Here is a 23,014-nt window from a genome sequence, read left to right on the forward strand (position 1 = left end):
AAAGACAGCTATGAAAGATGCAGAGAAGACTAGAGGAGACCAGGACAAAGCAGCACAGGCCTGGCTCTACGCTGGCAGGCACCCTGTCCTTCAGCAAGGGGAGGTAAATTAGCCCAAATTAGATAGTCTTTCTTGTTGACTTGAACTGACAGTTTTTTTCCTCCAAAAATCTTGTTACTGACTGCATTCCATTTATCTAGTTAAATACAAATATAATCACATGTTTCAGAAGAACTACATTCAGAATCACCGATTGGCTTTTCTTCATCTTTTTTTCCTTGAACTTGTAGATGTTTGAGTCGCCTGGGTTTCTTCTTTTACACCAGATATGGTTTGTTTGAAAATGATTTCGTTATCCTTATCATCATCATTCATTGCAGCTGCTTCGGATTTTCGTTTCTCCAAAAATGTTAGTGTACAAACTGGTGTGGGGCCCTGGCTATCCGGAGACTTCCCAAGAGGGTTAGGAGTGACTGAAGCCTCTTTCTTCTTCTTCCCACGTAAAGCCTGGCACTTTCTGGAATTTCAAAGACTCGTGTTTGAAGCACTTTCCTCATTTTTATGTAAAATTAATGAAGGGAAATCATAATTAATTCCCTTTTTAGCTGATTTCCTCCTGAGTAATTTTTCCTTCCTTTTAAATCACTCCTCCATCCACAACTCTTGAAGAAGTGTCTGAATCTGATCACACCGTTTCACCGCTGGATACGTCAGCCTTTTAAATGGCATATGCCACTCTCTAAAAAGTTCTTCGTGTACTTTTTCAGGTGGTATAACATGACACTTCAAGAGTCTTTCACCAAAAAGATAGTTGTTCATTGTTTCAGCAACTATTTTGGCAACATCTTCAGACTCAAACTCCAAGAAGCCATAGCCTTTGCTGTTTCATCTTTTTACTCCTGGACAGCCTGAGTCTCGTAACAGTGCCGAACTGGGAGAAATACGCTCGGATCTGGGATTGCTAAAGCCATGGAGGTAAGTGGCCCACATACATTACTCCAGGAGTAGGTTTTTCTTTCTCCTGTCGCTTGGTTGCATGCTGGCAAACCTGCGCCAGCTTCTTCTGGAACTTGTCGTCCTCCTGCGGGTTCAGGGACAGGAGCAGCTTGGCTGGGCCAGAGGAGACCCCCAGGCTGCAAGCTCCCAGGATGGAAGTGCCCTCCCCGAGGTTTGTTTTTTGTTTCTGTTGTTTTTCAGTTTTAACTTAGGAAAGTATAACTGCTCATAAATTATACTTTCTATGTCTACCCTAAAGATATTTTTCCATTTCAAACGTTAATAATTTTACCCTCCTCCTGAATCACAAAAGAAACCTAGGATACTCTTATTTTGATCATCTTCCTCCCATTACGTATGCCATTGTTATCCAGCATTTTAGGTCTCTTTTTTTTAAGCCTACAATGTGTACATTATTAATAGTTTTATTCAACTGATTTTTGCTTAGTTATACCCACATAGTTACAACTCCTTTGTGCATGAGTCCTTACATCTCAGACCTTCCATTTGGGCCATTTTCTTTTTCCTTGATCTGCGTGTGTTTGAACTTTTCTTTATGGAAGCCTATTAATAGTCCCTCTCTGAGAAGGACTCTTTAACTTTGCTTCTCAGGCATAATTTGTGAGGCTGGATTGAAAGCACAGTGATTCAGGCGATTTGCTGCCTTGAAGCTGGAAAAGGTAACTATTAGATAAGTCAGACTTTTTAAAGAAGGAAATGTTCCAGCCATATCCAGGGCCTTGCTTCTGAGCATTATGGGGATTCTGTTATCTCTTACAGATAAAAGAAACCAGATACATGCATCAAATTTACTTGCAAGAATCTTAAAATCCTTTAATCTGACCAAATGATGTAAAGCAATTTAATGAAAGGAATCTCGCTTTATTTGAGGTTGAAGAGTGGAATTTTTAATGATACAAGGTTGCTTTAATATTCCAGTAAAACTACTTCAGAACTCCTGATTCCCTCAGCCTCCATAATGGACAACTGTGGGGTTTTTTTTTTCCCCTGTCTGGCATCTATACTCTCTTCTTCTGATCATACCACTCTACTTTGCCTTTGAGAGAATATCCTTTCTTCATTCTTGCCCCGTGTAATGGAAGGGATCAGAGCCTACGCTCAGATTCCAGAGATGGTCATCTGACTCAAGTAGGGGTGCCCATGGGTAGGATCCACTATAAATTAAATGTGAAGTGGGGCCAAGGTACTTCCTGACAAAAACCTTATCTGAGGAAAAGAGACAGTTGATGGTCCAAAGACAATGAATTGGTATAAAGAGGAATCTGTTATGTTCATCAGGGGATGTCTTATTGAGATTAAGTTTTTGAAGAGGGAGACCTTGGGTTATTCCTAAGAACTAACACCAGAAATCTGTGAAGAAGAGGTGATAAGAAAAGAAGTCATTTCACCACAAACTGTGAGAAATTTAGTGCACAAGCTGGCATGGCTTTGTAGTCACATAACAGAGTGGAATCCACATGGGGGAGCTTAAGGACTAGAGTCCAGTGGCTCTGTGGAAAGGGTCATGCCTTCTGCCTGGACCTCAAGCTATTGGATTAAGTTTGGCTAGAACGAAGAGTCCAATGACATGGCTTCAGAGTGGCTAACTTTTGGGAGTATTTTTCCCCACTCATAAAAATATTTCAAGTCCTCAAGGGAAGAGAAAAAGGTGCAAAGGAAATAGGTATCCTGTTGCCAGGGCTGCAGGTGTTTCTGCTTAAACGCCAGGACCACTTGGCCATTATAGAGCCCTTCAGCTCCACTCCAGCAGGTATGAGCAGAGAAACAACAGGCAGACCTAGTGGCAGAGGAGGTGTGCTGTTTCAGAGTCTGCCTGTGCTCCTGGTCCTCAAAGCATGTGGAGGAGGAAGGGAAGAAGGTGTGCGGGAGGGTTTTGTGCTCTGTAGCAGGTTACTGGGTGGGGTTTGCCCCCAAACTGGTACTTAGGATCCCAACGTACAGACAAAAAGCCGTAAGTACTTCACATTCTAAACAGCAGCCGTAGCCTCAGACCAGCCCTTCAACCCCACCACCTTCCCAGAGAGGAGAGAGGGGATCTTTCGGGGTTGCCAGTGGGGACCCAACACCCCAGAGCAGTTGGAGCCTGGAGATTAAAGGGGAGGAGTCCTCCCAGAGGGGATGCAAACCTCCCCCTATCCCCAGGTGAGTGCTGAAGGAAGAGGAACCAGCGGTCCATGGCCCTGCCTCTCCCGCTCAGATCTGTGAGCTGTAAGCTTGTCAAGATGGGGGAGTGGACAGCTTTGAAAAGCTGGAGCGTCTTTTAATAGTCTAGAATGAAGAAGAAGTTACAGAATTTAAGCTATTGACAAGGAATCTCCCTATAGAGTGAGAAAGAAAGGTTTACCAGTTGGAGCCAGAGATTGAAGACAAATAAAACAGGTTCATGTTTTACCCCACTGAGTTAGGATTGTTCATAAATGTTTACAACAAATTTACAGTAATGGTAGAAAAAGCAGCAAGAATCTTATTTTCTTCTGACAATGGGCAAGCTGTCCTATCTTTTCCTAGAAGGGAAAAAATACCTAGAGAGAAGGGAAAAGAAAGAGAGGAGAAGACTAACACCTGTGGCCGAACTTAATTGTAGGCCTTGGAGAAAATCAGCTGAAAGTAATGGAATGAAATGAGGTTGCTCAGTGGGCTCCAATTACAGCCTAACAGCAAATGAAACTGGTTGGGCAGTGGTTTCAGACTTAAGATAAAAGTACAGCCTTATTGCCTTACTCTAGTCAGGGGAGTCGGAGTTGCTGGAATCCTCCCGGGAGGGAGAAGTAGAAAGGTGACTTGTTTTAATGTTATTTTTAGGGTTGGAGGTGGTGGGGGTGGTGATGGTGGTGGGTGGAATAAGTAGAAAGGAAAAAGAAAAGCAAAGCAAAAGAACACTTCCTTTGTGCTGTTTTAACAAGAAAGTTTTCATTCTCTCCTTAGGCTCAATAGACGCCACCTAGTGGGCCAACGGTGGACTCACACTCAGTCAGCAGCTGTGGCCAGCCCAGGTTTGACATTTCATACTTAATTGCTTTGCCTGCCAAAGGCAAGGGTGTAAATGGTGTTTTAGCTCCTCGAAGGCTGCCCGTCACATTGGGGTAGAGGCAGCAGCTGATTCAAGCTGGTGGAAAGGGGCCCAGGAGCGCCAGGGAACCTGGGCACCTGATGAGGCTGGCTGGAACTCACTGGTCCTTATGACAGAAATCTGACATTTAGAGGGTCATTTTTATTCAAGACAGTGGCACTACCAGCAGAAATACAGCAGAGAGATTCACTCGAGGCAGGGACCATCTGTCCTCTGACCCAATCTGTATTTTATACCATTTCATGTGCATTCTGGGCCTGGAGAAGTCTCCTGGGGCTGGTGGGAGCCAGAACGTAAGGAATATTTCAACCAATGTAAAATGAGGTAGTTTTTTTTCTCCTAAGATATAGTTGACATGAAATATTACATTGATTTCAAGTGTACAACATAATGATTCCATATTTGGATATATTCTGAAGTGATCACCACAATAAATCTAGTTAACATGCATCACCATATATAGTTACAAAAAATGTTTTTTCTTGTGATGAGGACTTTTAGGATCTACTCACTTAGCAACTTTCCAATATGCAATACAGTATTATTAACTACAGTCACCATGCTGTACATTACACTCCCATGACTTACTTATTTTAGAACTGGAAGTTTGTACATTTGACCCTCTTTACCCATTTTTCCCACTTCCCAACCCCCAACTCTGGTTCCCACTTCCAAAACCCTAACTCTGGCAACCACCAATCTGTTCTCTGCATCTCTAAGCTTAGAGATTTCTTTAATGTTTTTTAGATTCCACATACAAGTGAGATAATATGGTATTTGTCTTTTTCTGACTTATTTCACTTAGCATAATGCCCTCAAGATCCATCCATGCTGTGGCAAATGGCAAGATTTCTTTCTTTTTTGAAATTGCTGAATAGTAGTCCATTATATATAATATATCACATTTTCTTTATCCATTCATCCATCAGTGGACATGTAAGTTGCTTCCATGTCTTGGCTATTGTAATGCTGCAGTGAACATGCAGTGGGGGGTGTATTTATCTTTTTGAGTTAGTTTTTTCTTTTCTTCAGATTAAATACCCAGTAATGGAATTGCTGGATCATATGATAGTTGTATTTTTAAATTTTTAAGGAATCTTCATACTGTTTTCCATAGTGGCTGCACCAATTTATACTCCCACCAACAGCGCACAAAGTTCTCTTTTTGACATATCCTCACCAACGCTTATTACTTCTCGTCTTTTTGATGAAAGCCATTCTAACGGGTATGAAGTGATATCTCATTGTGGTTTTGATTTGCATTTCCCTGATGATGCATGGTGTTAAACATCTTTTCATATGTCTTTTGGTCATCTGTATATCTTCTTTGGAAAAATGTCATTCAGATTTGCCCATTTTTTAATTGAATTGCTTGGATTTTTTGCTGTTGAGTTATAACTTATTTATGTATTTTTGGATATTAATTCCTTATCAGATATATGATTTGTAAATATTTTCTCCCATTCAGTAGGTTGCTTTTTCATTTTGTTGATGGTTTCCTTTGCTGTGCAGAAGATTTCTAGTTTGATATAGTCCCTCTTGTTTATTTTTGCTTTTGTTGCCTTTGTTTTTGGTGTCAGATCCAAAAGAATTCTCATTGAGACCAATGTCAAGGAGCTTACTACCTATATTTTCATTTAGGAGTTTTATGGTTTGGGGGCTTTTTTCAAGTATTTAATCCATTTTGAGTTAATTTTTGTGTATGATATAAGATAGTGGTCTAGTTTCATTTGAATTGATTTTACGATACTCACAATCAAAAGAATCCTAAATAATACAGCTGCTCAGTCCTACTGCAAAGCACTTTTGAGAGTGCCTTTGGTCAGATATAAAGTGGCAGTAAGGCAACAAATATGATCACAGTACCTACCTGCCAATATCCTCTTCTAAGGGACTGTCCTGCCTAGAATATCTTTATGAAGGTGTGGGTCTAAGCATGTTATTCCAAACCAGCACTTGGTCAGGAGCAGGTACTCAACCCTGGGACAGTCAGGATAAACCTTAAGGTTATGCTATCTTAAGAAATAGCACCCATGTTATTAGTGGCTTAAAAGAACATGGGCAAATAACGTTGTAAATCAACAATAGATCAATTTAAAAAAAAAAAAGAACATTGGAGGAGGGAAGAACATGGGTTTATTTCCTGATCTCACTCTCTGTCCGTAACATGTCAGGTAGTGGTCCCTCTCCGAATTGTCCTCAATCCAGGAGAGGTTGAAGGGGCAACCACCTTCTGGAGCATTGCTGTCACTACAAAACAAAACAAAACAAGAAAATGGCTGAGATAATACAAAAGGTTGAATTGTCAAACTCACAGGGATCATAGAGCCTACCTGATACTAAAATGTATTAATAATTCAAAGGATATAGGCAACTCCAAGATACCAGTTAACAGGGAGAAATTTGGGACTGTCAATGCCGTTTGTTTTCTTTCTTTCTTTTTTTCTATCTTTCTTTCGTCCTTTCTTTCAGATATTCTTGTTTAGATTTAAAATCTAAATCTAGGTTCTGAGGAGGGTTTCACTTGGAAAAAGTTACCAAACATCTCCAATTTATGCTCTAGTCGTGACGTAGCTGATTGACAATTTCCCAGGGGGTCATGCCCCATGAATGCAAAAATTGCAGATTTGTTGACAATAGCAACCTAGACAGACCAAGCACCTCCTGCTAATAACATTCCATAGGCAAAGACTCTCCATTATCTGCCATCAGGAGATGTGCTTAGCACATTTACAGGAATAATTTTTCTTTGAATCCCCCCTACTACCTGTCTATATTCCCAGGAGCAGGAGCAGGAGAATGAGTTGCAGGCCAGCTGCTAACCTCTTCTTTTCTGATGGTGAATCATGCTTTGGCTCTTAAAGGTTTCCTTCTGGAAATTAAGCATATCACTACTACTCACGTTTCACTGGCCAAAGCAGGTCACATGGCCAAGCCTGGAATCAAGAAGGTGGGAAGTATTAGAATCCTTCCTTGGGGAAGGAAACCAGATATTGTTGGGCTGTTATACAATCTATCTCAGGCAGCCAATTCATAGTCAGGAAGGGGGATCCTGATATACAGATTTGCATAGTGCTAAGGTAATGCTAACTGCTGTAACAGATAAGCCTCTCAATTTATGTTGCTTAATACAAAGAATGCTTAGTTTTCTTTCATATTATAATTCAATGTGATATTTATTTTTGGTTTTGTTTATTTTTTATTGAAGTATAATTGATTTTCAATATTGTGTTGGTTTCTGGTGTATAGCATAGTGATTTAGTGACACATATATCTGTGATGTTCCCTGTGCTACACAGTAGGGCCTTATTGTTTATTTAATATATAGTAGTTTCTATCTGCTAATCCCAAACTCCCAATTTATTCCTCCCCATCCTCTTTCCCCTTTGATAACTGTAAGTTTGTTTTCTATGTCTGTGATAAATAAGTTCATTTGTGTAACTTTTTTTAGATTCTACATATAAGTGATATCATATGATGTTGGTCTTTCTCTGACTTACTTTACTTAGTATGATAATCTCCAGGTCCATCCATGTTGCTGCAAATGGCATTATTTTATTCTTTTTTATAGCTGAGTAGTATTCCATTGTATATACATGCCACAACTTCTTTATCCAGTGATCTGCCGATGGACATTTAGGTTGCTTCCATGTCTTAGCTACTGTAAATAGTGCTAAATATGAACATTGGGGTAATAGCAGCTTAAAAAATTTTTTCATTTCTTATATGTAGAAGTCCCAAAATGAGCAGCCCAGGGATAGTATTTGGTTCTGCTCCTTCAAGTCCTCAGGGATCCAGGTTCCTTCTATTTTGTTTTAAAAGTCACTGTCTCCATTCCCAAGGAACAGTTTCCTCCTGGTGTCCCCAGTGATGATTCCATGTCCATCCATCTGTCTATAGTCTAACCAATAAGAAGGAAGACAGGACAAAGAAGGGTAGAGGGCTCATACTTCCTGTTATTTTCCATGAAAAGTTCCTGGAAGCTACCACAGGACACTTCTGTATATATTCCACTGCCCAAGACATATGGGCAAATCTAGGTACAAGAGAAGTCTTTATTCTTGTAGGAAGAAAACTGCTCTTTTGTTTTAGAAAAACAGCCTGATGATTGGAATTGGTTTTGAATAACTAGGATCCTTGCAGATTAACCTAGACGGGAAAGCTTTAGTTAAAGAGAATTCAATTGCTTTTCACAATAAAAATTAGATTCTTTCTCGGTTGTGCAAAAGAGCAAGATTGCAGGAATATAGGAGAGAAAGAGAACAGTCTTGGTGGAGGGGGGATCTCGGTACAATGGTGTATTGGTTTCCTAGGGCTGCCTTCACAAAGTACTTCAAACTGAGTAGTTTAAACACAGAAATTGATTGTCTAACAGTTCCAGAAGCTAGAAGTCCAAGATCAGGGCATTGGTAGAGTTGGTTCCTGCCAGATCCAGGGAAGGATCTGTTCCAGGCTTATCTCCTTAACTTGTAGATGGTCACCTTCTGCCTGTATCTCTTCTTATCATCTTCTCTCTGTGTGCTTCTGTCTCTGTGGCCAAATGTCCTCTTCTTATAATGACCTGGTCATTTTGGATTAGGAGCCACCCTGGTGACCTCATTTTAACTTGAATTCTTCTGTAAAATCATTATCTCCAAATAAAGTTACATTCTGAGGTACTGGGGATTAGAACTCTGACATATCTTTTGAGGGGACACAATTCAACCTACAACAAACTGTAAAGAAAAGGATGGTTGGTGAGAATTCTCTGGGAAGGAGAGGCAAGGGCCTTTAAGAATGGCAATGTTTAATATTCAATTTCAACGTTCTGCTTATTCAGAATAAGTATATTCAAATTTAGATGTAACTCCTCTCTGTTACCCCAGAACGTCAGTACAAAGTCTGCTGCATATGAATGACATTCAGCTTAGGGGTGCTGCGGAGCATGGGCTTCTCTGTCTGAGGAAGCAGTCTCTCCTGCTTGTCCTGCTCTGCCCTGCCTCCAAGCAAGCCTGGAAGGTTAGTGCCCGGGAAGCATCCCCCAGCCGCTTCCAGATGAGGAGTTAGTGAGTAAGTACCCCAACTTCCTCACCCCTGTTGGGGACAACTCTGAGGTTCCTTCCTGTCATCTCCAGATGCCCCAGGGGCACTGACACCCAACTGCCCACAGGGGGAGTGCACACTTTATTCACTTCCTTCTGCTCCTGACCACACACCCTACTCCCTTACTGGCATTTCCTGGGATCACCTCACAAATAAACTAACCCCAGTCCCGGCCTTGCTACCAGATGATCCTAAACTTAAACAATGACCAAAAATCTGAAAACTTACACTGGAATTCAAGAACTTTTTTATCTTAGTAAGCTTAGGAAAAAGTCCTACTATTCTTAATAAATGTCTACTGATGTCTTTGCTAATCCCCTGCCCTGGAAAGCAACACTGGATCAACATCATTGTTTCATCCATGAGCTTTCAGCATTAGATTTGAAAAGGTTGGAAATAACAAATAATTGTATTTTCAAAGTTTATTTTGACTTTGCTCCCTGCTCGCACCTTGAAACAGATGGTATCCATTCAAATGAAAATGAGGTATAAAAGTGATTTTTATTAAAATTAACATACAATTTAAGTTTTGCTTTATTCATACTACAAATAGCGATGTGAGTTCCCAGTAAACAGGTTGTATATATGACATAATTCATAGTTATTTGTGCTCTACCAATTATATTGAAGTTATGACTGACGTTACCACAGAACCTCAATAATCATTAGTATATAATTTACAGTTTTCCAGATTTGGGAGCTCTCTGGAAGCTGCAAGTAACTAGCCAACTGTTTTTAGAGAGTACAGTAATGACTGTGATTACTGAGGAGTTAAGTGAAGCTCCTTTTTATGCTCTGAAGATTACTTGATATTATACTTGATGCTATCATTAAAAAAAAAGGAACCAACAGACAGACAGACAGACAGACAGCAAACTAACTATAATAACAGTCCAATAACCTGGGCCAATATTGTTGGCTGTGAAAATTAACAATCTCCCATTGTTTCTGATTTCTCTAATGAGAACACCTGCCTATACAAGTATGCTTAATTAGATGGATTGCCCTGACTCATGAGTGGCATTAGATGAACAATAAGTGAAATTAAAGGGAAGGGAACATTTCTGAGGTTTTGTTTATTGTGTGAAAGCATAATCGGCCACAGAGATGACTCAGGCTCAGTCAGCTCCCCTCACCTCACCCAAAACAAACCTCGCTCTATCCTCCCTTCAGGGCTCCTAGAATGTGGCGTCCAGACCCACCACCACCATCTCCTTTCAGCCATCTGGCCCTGGCTTCTTTCCCTTTTAAACTAGATCATGGTAGACTTTCTCCAGACTTTTTTTTTTTTTTAATGTAGGGAAACATGCTTCTCATTTAGAACTGACCCTAGGTTAAAATGTTAGAAATTCAAGTTTGCTTTCAGTCCCATTAACCTCCTTTTCTGCCTTCCTCCTCTTCTCACCTTTATACGTTCAGGGCACATCTGAGCAAACTTGCTTTTGTAATGGTAACTCCTGCCATCCCCTGAGCTATCTTTACTGATGATGATTACTCTGTAAAATTTACCTCCAGGGAGTGAATAAAAGATTTTCTCCCCATCCTAAAGTACCTCAACCAGGGGGAGGTCAAGTGGCTTCTGAAATCTGATGTTAAGTTCCCTTCCTGCAAACTGTGTACAACCAGTGAAACTGCCTGCCATCCTAACTTCCCTGCTGGAAGAATGGAAGTCCCTGCCTGAAAACAGCCACAAGGACCGCATAGAGATTGAGTCTTTGGTGTCCTCATTTCCTGCAGCAGCTATTCCAAAATAAAAGCTCCTGCCTTTCACTAGTAAGTTGCCCTGGGAACCACTTTTAGAAGTCTATTAAGATGTTTGTTCATGCGCCATCTCGCTACTACTATTGGCTTCCAGTTCTAATTTTAATAAGACTTACACTGGCTAGCTCCCTGAAATAGCCCTCTTATATTTTTATTCAACTGACTAATTCCAACTGTTTTATGACTAAACCATTTTATTTAACGGTCTCCAAAAGCACCCCATAAAATGCTTTGTGAGTCCTTTCTTGGGGCCATTTTATCGAGGAAGACCTACTACACTTTCACAATTCTTGTGATCAAGTCTCAACCACTTCTGAAAGACTCCAATTGATGGAAATACCACCTGCAGAAGATCTACTGGCTGTGTGGAATATAAACACAGACTGTCCAGACAGATAGGAAGGCTGGAGTGAGACACTGCTGGGGCTCTGCCCAGCAATCCCGCTCTCAGGAAACCTCGTCCCCTCCTTCCAGAGTTGGGCACCGGCAGCCATGTTTACACTACAAGTGCCCGCTGTCTGGTCACAGCTGATTGGACCTGAGGGGAACAACTAACAGTCAGGCCATCCAGGTCCCTGGCCCCAGGATTTGGAAGTCAGACTGAGAACTTAGTTGGTCTGTGTATGTTTTGCATTCTCAGACGCAGGGGTTGGAGGTGGGAGGGGCTTGTGACAGCCCACCATGTGGACAGGGGAAGCCAGAAAGAGAAAGGAGAGTGAGGTGAGGGGAGGAGAGGACTAGGATGGAGGCGCAGTGTTCTGACAGCATTCCAGTGCTGGCTGGTGCTCAGCTTCATTTCCGCCTTCCCTAGGGCTTCATGAGCCCCACAGCCTTTTAACAAAGCCCCAAGTTCTGCTTCAGCTGTCCTCTTTCTCGTGGCCTAGGTGGTGGTTTTAAGACACATCCACAGATTCTTTGACATTCCTCCCTTCACAAGGTGAAGGCTAAATTCCCTCCCCAGAAATGTGGGCTGGACCTAGTGACTCACTTTTAAGAGAGAGAATGGAGTGGATTAGACAGTGTGGGACTTCCAAAACCAAGTCATAAAAGGCATTGACACCACCTTGCTCTCTGGCATCTCGCCCACTCTGGAGGACTCCAGCAGCCTCCAGAGACGCTCAAGTTGAGAGGCACTGAGGCCTCCCACAGTCCACCAGCTCTTCTTGCCCACCATGTAAGGGAGCCACTTTGGAAGCAGATCGATCTTCAAGCCAGTTTTCAACTAAAATCTCATAAGATTCTTAGCCAGAACCATCCAGCTAAGCTTCTCCCAAATCTTTGACCCATGGAAACTGTGAGGGTAATAAGTGTTGATTGTTTTAAACCACTAAGTTTGGGGTAACATGTATGCAACAGCCTTCAAGGCTCCACCCTATCTGGGCTCCCTTTCAAACCTCATTTCTGGCCCCTCCTTGCTCTTTATGCTCTAACTACATATTTTCCTCCTTACAGCCTTCACCCACAGTATTTCCATTACCTGAAGTCCTCTTCCCACAAATAGTGTTTTCTCATCTTTTAGGTCTTAGCTTAAATGACAATGCTTCCAAGAGACCTTATCAAGACCTTGCCCAAACTATCCTTCCACCCTATTCTCTCACAGTATTCTGTTCTTTGTCTTTGTAGATTTTACTACAACCTGTATAATTATTTGATTTGGGGTTTTCTTGTTGATATTTGCCTTTCCACAGTAAGTCCAAGGCCAAGCACCCAGTAGACTCTCAATGGTATTTGTGCAATAAATAAGTGAAGGGGGTTCCATTAGCTATGACTAAGGAGTTCTAACTAATGGTTCAACAAGTAAATACTGGGCCAGGGGTCCCAAATTCCATTTCCTTGTTTTCAATAAGCCAAATACCCCTTTCAGGGGGGTTTTAGCTCTTCCATGATATGTTTAGGACAGGTGGATACCTAATGAGGAGGGCCCCCAAGCCCAGGTGGTTACTGTCAGAGGCCAACGAGTTAAAAGTCCCTGGATGAGCTGGCAGGCCAGTGACTGAGGACCACAAGCACCAGCTTCAACAGGACGCTCCGCCGGCTCTCTCTGTACTCCCATGGATTCAGCATACCTTGCTTTCCAGCCATTTTTGGAACAGCAGTACTGACCTGAATCCCAGAGTGTTAGAAAGATCTCATTATCAGGGCAGCCGGTGTGAACTTTCTCCCTATACTAGAAACTCTCTGCTCTCCTGCTCTCCTCCATGGGACCACAGGGGGGCGTCCTTCCCTCGTCCCTCTCATTCCAACCCCACCCTGCCTGACTCACACAGCTCCTCCCCGAGGGCCATGTTCTCCACTGTGTTCTCAGACTCAGTGGTGCCAACAGCGCTGCCCCACTAACCCCCATCTTAAGTCTCTAGTTTACCTTTTAGGATATTTGAAGCTTCTGTGACCCCCATCCCTAGGGTCACCCACAGGTAAGGTGACTTGCTCACAACTAGCCAGGATACCAAGCAGGGCCTAAGCCTGAGGAGTACATGGATGACCTCCAGAAGAGTAGCCGTTTCATGGGCAGAGCCCATGGCTTAGGGAGATGAATAGAAAGCCACGGCTACCCGTCATCCTCCCCTCCAACCTCCCTCACTCCTTCCCTCTCTCTCCCTCTCCCCACCCCTCCCTCCATCCCCTCCCCTTTCCCACGATCTCTGGTCTCATCCTCTCTGCATTTACGTTTCTCTCCCTGCATCTACTCCATTCCTTTTTTTTCAGTCTCAACCAAATTCCTCTGTTTACTTACCTTATACAAGGCCCATCCCTTCATTTCTACAGGACCCAGTAGCCCAGCACCCATGGGTCACTGGGATTTCCCTCGGTGTCTGTTAGCTCGACTTTTTGAGACAGCTTGTGAGAATTCAGATCATCTTTTCAGGCCAAGCTATGGCAATCAGGGCAGTGGCTCACCTCTGCATGGAGGCATCTGGGGCCACCAGGGGCTGGGAGCAGGGTCCTCAGCCTACTGTGGGCAGGCAGGCTTCCAGAAGGGTGCAGAATGGGCAGGCCTCCTCAAGTGCCACTCTTCCACCAAGACCTGCCTCTTAGGAGGGTATTTGAGGGTCACCCCACAGCCTAAATATCTACTCCATCAACCTTTGGAATTCAAGGAATTTTCTCCAGGAAAAAAAAAAATCCTGATACTGGATAGTGTTATACAAGCACAGCTTAGAGTCTTACAAAATGGGACTTCAGAGACCATCTGCTCCAGGAATGGCCAACCTAACTCATGTCAGGCCAACTGTGCAGCCATTGTATTATAAAGAATTGTGCCCTCATCACTCTGTGATGTTTTGGTGTGAGGATTTGCTGGATACTTGCCTGGATGTCTTGAGTCATTCAGCATCACTTCTTCGAGGAAACCACTCTTTTCCCAGTCAATGTGGTGGAATGGAGTGTCCCTTATGGTGTCCTGTCCCTTCCATCCTTAGTGGTGAGCACACAATCCTGATTGAATCAGTTCTAGCCTGGCCTCTGATTGGTGCAGAGGTGGGACCCCTGTAGGACCACTTCGAGTCTTTTCTGTGATAGCTATGTCTTGTCAAACTAACACACCCTGAGGCTGCCAGGTGCCCTCTTTCCCATGACATGACAAAGCCTGCAGGCAGCCTGAAGACGAGGACATCCCACAGAACATAGAGATGGAGAGAGGGAGGGAGAACCTTAATAATACAGTTCCAAAGAAACCAGTTCCTTCCTTTTTTTCTTGAACTACAGCAGCCCCTCCCCCTGCTTAATCGCAGTTTTTCTTTTCATGGTTTCAGTTACCCGTGGCCAAATTTGGTCTGAAAATATTAAATGGAAAATTCCAGAAGTAAACAATCCATAACTTCTAAATCGCGGGCCTCTCTGAGTAGTGTAATGAAATCTTGCACGTTCTGCCCTGTCCCGCTTAGGATGTGAATCATCCCTTTGTCCAGCATATCCTGCCCCTTAGTCACATAGTCCACTCGGTTATCAGAGCCACGGTTGCAGTATCAATGTGCTTGTATTCAGGTAACCCTTATTTTACTTACCAGTGGCCCTGAGTGCAAAAGAAGTGATGCTGGCAATTCAGATCTGCCAAAGCAGCCGTAAAGGGAAAAGGTGAAATTTCTCTACTTCACAAGGGAAAAAGAAAACTTGTATGCTGAGGTTGCTAAAACCTGAGGTAAAAACTAATCTTTTCTCTGAGAAATTGTGAAGAAGGAAAAAGAAGTTCATGGAGTTTTGCTGTCACACCTCAAATTGCAAAAGTTATGGCCCCCATGTATGGTGATAAGTGCTTACTTAAGATGGAAAAGGCATTAAATTCATACAAGATTATTTTGAGGGAGAGACCACATTCACATAACTTTTAATACATTAGTATATTGTTATGCATTCTATTTTATTGATTATTGTTCATCTCTGTGCCTAATTTGTAGACAAAACTTTGTCATAGGTATGTGTACGTAGGAAAAAGCACAGCATATATAGGATCCAGTACTCTCCGTGGTTTCAGGCATCCATTGGGGTTCTTGGAATGTATTCCCTGCAGATAAGGGGGAGATGACTATAGTTTGAGTTGAGTTTTCTGTCACATGCAACTAACAGAATTCAAACTAATAATCCCATCTGCTTTATAGATGAGCCTAGGAGTCCAAGAGGGTAACTAATTTGTCTAAGACCATTCATCTAGTTAGTTATGTGGCCATTCAGGAAGCAGGTTCTAAAAGACTGACATGAGCCATCTCTCCTTGCTGGGTCGGAGAAGACCCTGCTGAAAGCTGTTTGGATACTGATTCTGTCATTAGCTTTCTCTTCCATTCCACGTCACTGGAAAATTTGATAAGCATCCCATAAATGTCTAAACCACTATTAATATTCTGAAAACAACACTAGATCCTAACCACAGAACCCTCCCCCCATGATGACACTGACCCATTGACCCTTCGTCTCTTGATACAGCTGTTGAATTGCTCACTAATCCACAAACTGTACTATTGTGCAGTCTGTACCCTTGCCACTCCAAGTGTGGAGTCTGGACTTGTACAACACCTTGGAGCCTGTTACAGTGCAGATTCTCAGGCCCCACTCCAGCCCTTCAAAATCTGCATTTTAACAGGTTCCTCAGGGGAGTCACTGTATGATAAAGCTTGAGAAGCAGGGATCTTTCTTACCTACCTTCCTTATGTAAGGATCCTTACCTTAATACACACACATACATTTTTGCCATATGCCTTCTGAAATTTAATAAACTTAAACCGTGCTCTTCATCTAAAAGTTAGGCAACCCTGTTGCAATTAGGAACATAGTTAATTTAGTGCATGTTTTTCTTGTTGAACCTAGGCAGGCTCCCATTGGTCCCTGATGATAAACCATAATTGTAATAAAAAGAAATATTGCCCAGGCTTAATGCCAAAATGCCAGAACTACAGATTAGAGCACCTTTTTTTGGTTAACTTTTTGAAAATTGGGATCATATTTGTCCATCTCACGTCTTTCCAAAACCACCCCTAATATTCTTCCAACACATTCTTCACAGTTCTTTAAAGATGATCAAAGGGGTTCAGTGATTTCATTTGCAAGTGTTTTCAATACTCTGGAACTCCTCCAGGTCAGGTCATTTAAGCTAATTTAGAGTATCTAGGTCAGTAGATTGCAACCCTGGCTGCACATAAGAGTTGCCTGAGATAGCTTTAAAACTACCCTTGCTTGGGCCCCTTGACAGAGCAATTGAATCATCATCTCCGGGTGGAGCCCAGCAGGGCATTGCTTTTTTAAGCACCCCCAGGTAATTCTAATGTGCCACCAGGGTTAAAAGCCATTGAACAGAGGGTGGTTTTATTTAATCTAACACCGAGGGCCCATGAAATCAGAATCTCTGTGGCTGAGGCTCAGGCATCAGTAGTTTTAAGCCCCCCAGATGATACTCAGGGACAGCCAGGATGGAGAACCATTGATAAGAAACTGTTCTCAATTTAAGGCAGGTATTATGCTGTATGTGCAGCCTCACCTAATCCAAACTGATGCAAGTAGGGTTCACCATCTGGGGAAGTTCCCCAGACATCCTTGAGTCCTCTAACCCAAGGTCTCCTGGAAAGCAAAAAGAAAAGATCAATTCAAGGAAAAATTCCAAAGACCAGTTTAGGAAAAATATATAGCTGCCAGATCAACTCAGTAACTGACGGTTTTATTGTTATTGAACTGAAAACATTCTTCTAAACCAGCGCAAAAATGTTAAGATGGCCCTTTGCCTGACCAGAAGAAAATGATTTAAAATCTTGTTGGATTTTGCCCCAAGTCCATAAAGGAAGCCTAAAGGAGGCTGGGAGCAATAGGAAGGAGGATGCTGGGTGGAGGGACGAAGGGAGGGAGGGTGCACTGTCTAACAGTGCCACCACGTGTAGGCTGATTTCCCCCTATATAGATGTAAAGATGCAGGAATCAATTCGAAGTGTCACTCAGGTCCTGAAGCTGACTTAGTGAGGCCTTTCAGTGTCACCTCGAGAACTAACCTCATGGCAAGGGCAGCATACATAGTAAGAAGCTCTAATTACTTTTTTCTTTTATTGATCTTGGCCGATCTATTCATTGGGTCCAACCTGCACTGAATGGAGGCTGGTCCTTTTAGCCTCCTCCTGGCTGAGGGGCTTGCTTAATTATTTTTGCCATCTAGTCATCACCTTTGAGCCTTCCTTGTGAAAGATGTCATTGACACCTCAGAGAAAGGAGTTCTTTATAAAGCAGCATTTTTCTCTGGAGAGGGTTTCGTCTGCCAAAATGGGAAAACACAGCTTGTCAGGCAGACAGGTGGAGCAGTTTTCATGCTCAGAGAGTTCTCTTTCAGCTGTTCAGCAGGCTGTGGTCTGGGTCATTTTCAAGCTGTACTGAGAGTCAGTGAATGGCTGCACCCACCGACCAGGCTGCACAAGCCACACAGCCCTCCTGTCCTTGGGCCCCCTTCATCACTACCATATGACTTTAGAAAGAGCAACAAGCCCCTGCTCTGGGTTCAGATTCTGACTCTGCCCCTGTGATAGGGGAATGTCTAGTAAGAAATACTTATATTGGTCTCTGCCCCCTGGTTCCTGACAGAGAACTCCTGAAACCCTTGTAATTTCTTGGATGATAGGAATGTCTTTTATTCCAGTGAAGCAACTCTGGTGGGCTCCTGGAGGATTCCTGGCTGAGGGCTGGTTTGGAAAGACCAAGCCATGATTAGAAGCTTGGAAGTTTTAGCCCCACCTCCCCTCATTATCTTGAGAAAAGGGCTGAAAACAGATTGATGACTGATCATGCCTATGTGATGATGGCGCCATAAAATCCCCAAAGTGTGCAGTTCAAAAGCTTCCAGGATGTCGAATACGTCCATACTAGGAGAGGGACACACTCCAGCTCCATGAAGAAGCTCCTATGTTTGGGCCTTCCCAGACCTCACCCATATGTGTCTCCATCTGGCTACTCATCTGTCTCCTTTATCATGTCCTTTAATGAACTGGTAGATGTAAACTGGTGTTTCCCTGAGTCTTACGAGCATCTCTAGCAAATTAATCAAACCCGAGGAGAGGGAACAATTTGATGGGAACCTCCAATTTGTAGTCAAATTGGACAGAAGTTGTGGATAACCTGGAGATGTACTTTTTGCAGTTGACATCTGCGCCCTTAACTTGTGGGATCTGACACTATTTCCAGTGGATCCTGTGTCAGAATTTAAATTGTAGGACACCCAGCTGGTGTCACAGAGAACCACTTGATGTGGAGAAAAGTTTCCATGCATTTGGTGACCAGAAGTAAAGTGTTCTTTGTGAGAGCAAAGACACGAAAGTAGGGAGAACTGGGTTTTTCTCAGTCCCTGAGAGGAGAAAATTGGATAGGTTTTTCCTTTTCAGCCCCTCCCTCTGACTTGGTCCAGGTGACATTTTGGGGCAAATCAGTTAGCTTCCCAGGGCCTCTGTCCACTTATTTGTAAAATAAGGGATTAAAGTATCCTTTAAGAAAGCTTTCAGCTTTAAAATACTGTAATTCTGTGGGGTTTCTTATCAGAAATAGAAAAATGAAAACATTTGTATTATTTTCACTGCACATGAGCAATTATTCTTTATTACTCAAATAGCACATGTACTTTGCCAGGAAAACAAATACATATTAGCAGAAAGATTAAAATGTAAATCTTCTATATTCTCACTACCTTTAAAATTTTCTATATATTCTTCAGACTTTTATCTAAACATAAAAATGCTAGAAATCTTTTTGCAAAAATATGATTATACCCAACCAACTGTTCTGTGGTCTGCTTTTTTCACTGAACACAATATTCAAATTATCTTTCTGTGCCATATATATACATTATCATGTTTGTCTCAAAGTATTTTTTAACTTCCTCTTTGATTCCATCATTGACCCATCGGTTTTTTAGTAGCGTGTTGTCTAGTCTCCATGCAGTTGTTTTTTTATACATCATCATGTTAATGATCACATAATAATATTCTAAGAATGTAGCAAAATTTATTTAACTATATTCCCTTTTTTTTGCTATTATAAATATTGTCATGTTGAACATTCATGTAAATATATCTTTGTCTAATTTCTTTTTCCTTAGGAAACATTCCTAGAAGTGAAATTCCTCAATTTAACAGTAAACTCCTTTTAGGGATTTTATGCATATTCCAACTTGTCCTCCAGAAAGTTATATGAGTCTGCATTCTCCAAACAGTAAGAATGCATTTTCCCCATTCTCTCCCTCATTCCTTTTACTTTTTGTCTTTCATAGATATATCCCATTACTTATAGTTTTACATTCTTTGATCATCAGTGGGATCTGTTCTTTTTATTTCTTTTTCTTGGAGATTTGTGTATTTTCTCTAGAAAACTGTGTCCTGTGTCCATTTTTCTGTTGGAACTGTCTCTGGGCTGTCATATAAGCATAGCTGCTACACCTTGAATGTGACAGATGAGACATGACAGGTGAAGAGGTGAAGAGGGAGGGAGTCCCCAAGGAAGGTTTCTAAGGTACCTGGAGTTAACAGATAAGTCTATGCACTCCTCACATCCCCATCCTGCACCCCTAGCCCCTGGGTAGCCCGCACCAGAACACAGAGAGAAAAGGGAAGCAGAATGTATGCCCCTAAGGATGTGGAGGGAACTGAAGTAGCTCTCCAGGTGACTGACAGAACCTTGGCTATCATAGCAGGGTCAGGGCACAGGAAGAGCCAGAGGAGCCCAGGAGCCATCATTCAGAAAAAGTGACCAGAAGGCAAGGGGTTGGGGTGTCTCTTACTGCTATCCACCACACCTTTATGCTTTAGTTATTTGGGAAATATTTATTAAGTAATTACTATCAGCCAGGGGATGCCCTTACCAAAATAAATAAATCTATAACAGAAATATTGTTACTTGTGTAACTATTTGGATTTTTTTTCTTCGAAAGGATTCCAATTTCAGCATCAGCAGACTAGGAGTATTTCATTTAAAAGAGTTAGAACACACAGTCAGAATTCTAAATGGGATAGTGTATGAACGGATGGAGATGGAATACTTCTCCAAATGATATGTTGTTTTTATAGAACCATGTGATTAGACAGGACCTGGAGATGGCCTGAGGATTTGCAACAATGCCTCACATGGTTTCCTTGGAGTGGAGGAAGTGATATTACCCTATTCCCAGCCAACTCACCACAGGGGAGTATGTTTTCACAAAAGGCAGACTTATCAAGGGTTTGTACTGGATAGCGTTAGGAATAGTACTAGCAGTGGTGGTGGAGCAGTTCTCAATTTTTACAGTGATGTGTGTGATAATACTTGAATGTAAAAATCTCCAGACTACTGACATGAGAGAGATGGAAACTTCTGGATATTCCCTGTGGCAGCTATTCAGTCAATCCCCACAGCTGCCTTAGGTTTCAAAATAAGTAGAGTTCAGTTCCTCTTCCTTGCCTGTCCTCAAATATCTGGCCCAATCAAAAATCGATAATTCAGTCATGTGGATTGTCTCAAAGGTGTGAGGTGCCGCAATAAATGAGTCCCTCATTTTGTGTGTCTCTGTAAGACTGGTTTCGCGGTTCATCCTGGACATATCACTTGCCCCTAGTTTTTCTTTTCTGTGAGTTTTGTTCCGTAGGACCAGAGGCTGAATACCACAGCGTGTACCTTCCTGGCCAGGCACTGGGGGTGTGGAGGGGATTTTGCGGTATCTCTAGCAATCTTCCAAGTAAGTAACAGCCATTCAGGAACGTAGACCTTTGTTTTAGCAGTTCAGGAGAATTCATTCTCAGTAGAGAAAACTCATTTGCTGGTGGCAGTGATTCAAGCCGCTGACTTCACAGAGAATATCTCAGGAGCCAAATTCTTTCACAGTTATAGAGGTCAGAGGTGAGGCAACTGTGCTTACAGGGCAAAGCTCTTTTACAGATTCTCTTGGCCTTCTGCTTGCTTCTTTACAGCTGACTAACACCCAATGGCCATTTCTTTAAAAAAGAAAAATTCAACCCCTCAGTTTAATTAACTTCCCTAACGTAGTGTTCACCACGGCCTGCTGGAATCCAGAGGATAACTTGAGACTTTATAATTCTTGATTTCAGTTCAAGGTGATAGATGACTGCAGTTCATGGAATTCCAAATATTGTCTCAGGGCCGTGTGGTCAAAATAAGGCCTGGACTTACCCCTTGGTTGGCACAGGTGAGGATTCCTGAGCAGTGCAGCTGTTGTAGGTGATTTTTGGAGAGCCTCAAACTTTTTGTCTTGGTTTAACATTTTGCCTCAAGTTCACGGTCAAAGCCATAAGGTCAGTCTTCCATCCTCCTTCAGTGCTTTTGCTGCCCACCTGGGTTTTGTTATTGTTCATTTTAACACACTGTGGGGCACTTCTTTCTGCCTTATTCTTTAAATTATCAATAAACAAATGTTTATTGAGAACCCAGAAAGCATGGTTTACTCTGTGCATTTCCTGAGTAGCTGTGGATTTAGACAATCACATGCATTTTTATTCTTTTATTATAGCTCTTCAATACTGTATGGTAGAGGCCATAAAGTATAATGGCTGAGTGCATGAATGTAAGTCAGTTTGCCTGGGTTCAAATCTAGCTCTGACATGTCACGGGTATGTGATCCTGGGCAAGTTAATTGACCGCTCTGTGCCTCAGTTTCCTCACATGTAAAATAGGGATAATAACAGGCTCCACCTTAGAGGGGTGAAGGAGTAAATTAGTTAACAAATGTAAAGCAGTTAGAACAGCAATCAGGCCTATGGTATGTCATCATCATGCTCACTCAGAGTGAGCATTTATTGAAGGATATCACTACTGAAAGATCATTATTACAACTGAGAAGGGAGATTGTAAATTATAGCTAATTGCTCTGTCCACTGTCATTCATCTGTTACCTGTTTTGTGCAGGGCATGGTGAGCCATGAAGCCATGAAGCCACAGAGGTGAATCCTACAGAAACTGCTCTCGAGTTGGCTGGCACTTTTGCATGTATATCCCAATTATGTGATGAGTTGCTGCATGGAGAAGTCACCCCATTGCACCAGCCCAGCTATGATTGAGTCAGGACCCCGTACATTACAGGACAATGTAAAGTGTCACAGGGTCTGATAGCCAACTCATTATTTCCTTTAAGGCTTTTTAAATTACCTCACCTTTGTCAGTGATCTCTGCACTTGGAAAAAGCCCAGGGCACCAGAAAAGAACCAATTCCTAGTGACCTCTAAAAAGGTGTTATTGTATGTCACTGATTCTAAGGCTCACGTTGTTTTCACCTTTTTACTTCTGTGAAATCAGATGCAGCTAGAAAGCCTTCACAGGAGCAAACATGGTCATAGGCGCTCAGCAGTCGCTTCAGTTGAGTGATGTGCATTGTTGGTACCAAGAGACTTGAGATTTATTGTCTGTGAAAATGTCTTCCAAAAGATTACACTGTGATTTAGATTAAAAGTTACTGTACAAACAGGAAGGCACAGAAACGGAGTACTGCAATATATGATTAAAAAAAAAACTATGCTTAGTGAGAATAAAAGAGAGCTTTCATTAAACCTAAAACAAAATTCTAAGTGCTAAGACAGCGTGGGCCATAGTTTAGTTGGCAGCATTTTCTTGTTTCTTTGTGATATGTAAAATAATGTTTCATTTTACAAT

The 23,014-nt window shown here is 42.1% G+C and overlaps 1 pseudogene; it reads right to left on the reverse strand.

The window, feature by feature from the left end:
- Nucleotides 1-246: 246 nt before the first annotated feature.
- LOC102539693 (MKI67 FHA domain-interacting nucleolar phosphoprotein pseudogene) lies at nucleotides 247-22,736 on the reverse strand (annotated as a pseudogene).
- Between the last annotated feature and the right edge of the window lie 278 nt (nucleotides 22,737-23,014).

This window comes from Vicugna pacos, chromosome 5 (assembly GCF_048564905.1).
Source record: "Vicugna pacos chromosome 5, VicPac4, whole genome shotgun sequence".
Lineage (NCBI taxonomy): Eukaryota > Metazoa > Chordata > Mammalia > Artiodactyla > Camelidae > Vicugna > Vicugna pacos.